Source organism: Odontomachus brunneus, unplaced genomic scaffold (assembly GCF_010583005.1).
Source record: "Odontomachus brunneus isolate Ranch 3 - 2012 unplaced genomic scaffold, Obru_v1 Obru_scaffold_329, whole genome shotgun sequence".
In the NCBI taxonomy this organism is placed as follows: domain Eukaryota; kingdom Metazoa; phylum Arthropoda; class Insecta; order Hymenoptera; family Formicidae; genus Odontomachus; species Odontomachus brunneus.
The window spans coordinates 54,633-58,613 of NW_022639779.1; positions in this window are offsets into that span (position 1 = coordinate 54,633).

Consider the following 3,981-nt stretch of genomic DNA (forward strand, 5'->3'; position numbering starts at 1 on the left):
AAGGGACAGTACTGGGAAGAGGAGGAGAAAAAAATGTGTAGAATATGTGAGGGAGAGGAAGAGACATGGGAACATATGTGGGAAAGATGCGGGAGGGAGAAAGGAATGGAAGAGATAAGTTGGGGGGAGGCAATAGAGTGGGTTTTGGGAGAGGAGGGAGAGGGAGAAGAATGGATGAAGAGAGTGGAGAAAATGAGGAGGGAAGGGGGGAGGGACAGAGTGAATGAGGAAACGGAAGTCCCGGCGATTGTTTTAAGAATAGTTTAAGAATAGATTAAGTGTAGATTAAGCAAATAAAGTAAGAGTAGAATAAGCTAGATTAAGATAGAGTAAGTAAGAATAAGGAGAGAGGAGCTGGAGGGTGTGTGTGTGTGTGTGTGTATAGGATCGAGGAGGGGGAGAGTAGGGTGCGGTATACGAATGAAGGGTAAGAGGAGAAAGACGATGGAGAATGTAAGGAAAATTGTAATCCGAGAGGGATCAATAAATCTAATTAATTAATTAATTACTAAATCTTTACCAACATATATATTTACATAATTTTTACTAGCATACCTACATAATACCGATGATCGGTAATTATCGATATTATATAATTTTTTCTATCTGCTTTCGATAGATTACTTTATCGATCCGCGGCGGATTTTGCGGCGGTTTTTGCGGCAGCTCGCACTGCCCGCGCTGTCTGCTCGCGTATTTCGCGGTGTAAATTTTTTAGTCGCAGCTGCAAACTCTAAGAATTTGCAAACGTATTCAACATCATTGCGCTGTGACATATTACAAACGTATGCACTCGATACTTAGATGCGCAAGAAACAGAATGTGACACATGATTTTCTTATTACTAATGAACACGTACACTGTGCCCCCGTGACAAGATTTTGTAAGCGTTTGCGTGTTTTGTATCATGAATAATGTTATATAACAAACGGTAAAGAACGGTAAAAAAACGGTAAAGAAACGGTAAAGAACGATAAAAAGACAATAAAAACGGTGTAACGTCCAGGCCTCCAAAAACTTTAAAACTTTTGTGCCACTATAATATTAAAAGGCCATAATAGCCATCGGCCGATTTGTACTAACTGAGATGTAGCATAAGTAATATTTTAAGTGAAACTTTATGTTAACGGCGATTTTACTAATTCAGCTGTTAAAAAGGGCCAAGACTATATCATAAAATATTGACAATGCAAGCAAAAGCATCTTAGTACGATGAAACATTATTAATAAGAAATTATGAAGGCCATACGTAACAGCGAAATTGTTAATATAATTAAGATAATATAGAATAAACGCGTAGCGAACTCGCATGGACACGATCAAACGCGTCTGGCATGACATCATCGCGTCACCATGCATCACGCCACGGTGCATCACGTCATTCAGCCAACCGCACGCAGTACCAGGAAGCTGAAGAGCAGTGGAATCCCTTTGATGAAGGCCGACTCGGGACAACCATGTCACTCTGAAATTCGGCGCTGCAGCCCGACCGTCGTCGCAAGCCGCCGGACTCAAACGAAGCAGCCACTGGAGCCCTATATAAACCATGCCCCCGGAACGCGCGAGCAGTTCCTCAACATTTTTCCAGACAGTAACAAATAATTTTACCGCAGAGTGCAACACATAATTCTACAACAGTTTTACATTAATTTTATTGTAATTCTTCGACACAGTATTACACATGATTTTTCTGCGGCAGATATACGACAGTTCCCTAATATTTCTCCGAAAATCTTTACGTAGATCACATTCGAAAACCACTAAAAAGAATTTTTTGCGTAACGCTACACATAATTTTAAGAGTTCAGTGATAATTTTCTTCAACATTCACACGCAACACCTGCTCGATATTCGCTCGGGAAATTGTAAATCGCACACCCGTTACGTTGTCGCACGTTCCTATACACCTACACGTAAATATACATATTTCAATCTCTGTATTAAATCACCTCGCCGGCCCGTTGCATCGAGGCATTTGTTCGAGAGATTATCTACATAAATACACAAGTGTACCACACTATACCGGGGACGACGCCGAGTTACTCAACTTCCACACCGCCCTTCGCCTGCTACTGTAAGGCCACCGTCCGGGCCCTTTTTCTGACGACCAGCTAACATTGCGAGCGTGTCCTGGCAAATAACGATAAGATCTACATACGCAACTCTACTGCAAAATAACCGTAAGTCCACTGCACACAATCACACTGTTATATTAAATGTTTGCACCAAAAAGTATAGACGGCCCTTCACTGCCAATATAAAATATTTTTTATCTCAGCATACGATCATTATAATCGATTGGCAACACGTAGCCTACAAATAATTAATAAAGTTAAACCACGCAAATATAACCATCTGTCTCGTTGACTCTTTAGTACAGACCAGAGGGTCCCATATCAGGTTACCATAAGGGCGACTTCATTACTTTTTATCCTGAATCTCCTCGAGCTTCTCCTTTGGTCTCTAGGTACTGCAGGCAAAACTGCTTGTAGAGAGCCTATTACACACACAGTCCTGCAGAGCTGCGGCGCCTTAGGCGGCACTATAGTTGCGCTAAATTACCTGGTAGCATAAAATCGCTCCTGGTCGCTTTCTGCTTTTTAAGATCGAGCTCTGACAGTCCATGATAGTAAATCACAGCGTACTCCAGGACTTAATTAAGACACAGCGATTTGTAGAGTAGCGCGTGAAGATTTCCTGGCTAGCGAGTCGGTCGAGATCCGAACGAGACTCTGACAGGCCCTGGCGAATAGGACCTTAGTGATTAAGGATTACGAGACCTGAAATACCTCTCTGCTTTACACCAACCTTTACCTATTCGAAGTCACTCTTACGGACTATATTAATTGAGATCAATTAGAGGTATAATTTTGAGTTTCACTTAAATAAATAGATGCCGAAACGAAGCGGCAGAAAATATAGAGAACGCCTACAAAGGTGGTTTGCACGTACTACGGCACAAGGTGTACCCGTGTCCATAACACCCAGCTCACCGAACCCTACAGAAAGAGGGTATTTCGTAATTAATTCAGGAAATTATTTTATCGAAATTCGCGCGTCGCGCCGACGCCACAGGCAACCGAAGAAATACCAAAGTATTTAGAATTAAAATCAAAAGACCAAGAAGTCCCGGTATCCGAAATTAAATCTGAAAACGATCTAAATAGCAGTGAGCGAGCTGTAGTACAAGCCTTAACGAATGTACTTACCAACGATGAATAAATTTCAATAAAATGCACCTTTATTTAAAAATCCTCGATAGAATAACTATTAATTACCTCATCAACTTCTATTCATCCAGTACCCAAGTATAATATTCCCTTATTTATTATAATTCCATTTCTTTATTTTTCCTGTCTAATTAATAGTATTTTACATATTATATTTTCTCTTCAATAATTCAATTATTACGAGAGTATCAATAATCAATTCATGCCCTTCGTTGTCGAGTCTCAGAATCTTATTCTTTATATATTAGAAGCATAACATAAAATCGCATTATTTTTACACGAAGTCACAACACGAATAAATCACTTCCTCTCGATGCACGGTTCTCTACCAGCCCAGGCTATTGTCGGTGTATGCAGGCAGGCCTAAAACAAAAACGGGAACATAACGTTTTTTGTGTCTGAGCGGTCGCGAAGGACGTTACAACGGTAAATAACGGAAATGAAACGATAAAAAAATAGTAAAGAACGGTAATGAAATAGCAATGAAACGGTAAAAACGGTAAAGAACGGCAATAAAACGGTAAAAAACGGTAAAGAAACGGTAAAGAATGACAATGAAACAATAAAAACGGTAAAAATAAAACGGTAAAGAAACGGTAACGAACGATAATGTATACCAAAAATCGTAAAAACGATTACCGAAACGGGGTATTCCGATATTTATATCAAAAGTACAGTCCAAAAGTATTCATGTAAGAACTCTCTCTCTCTCTCTCTCTCTCTCTCTCTCTCTCTCTCTCTCTCTCTCTCT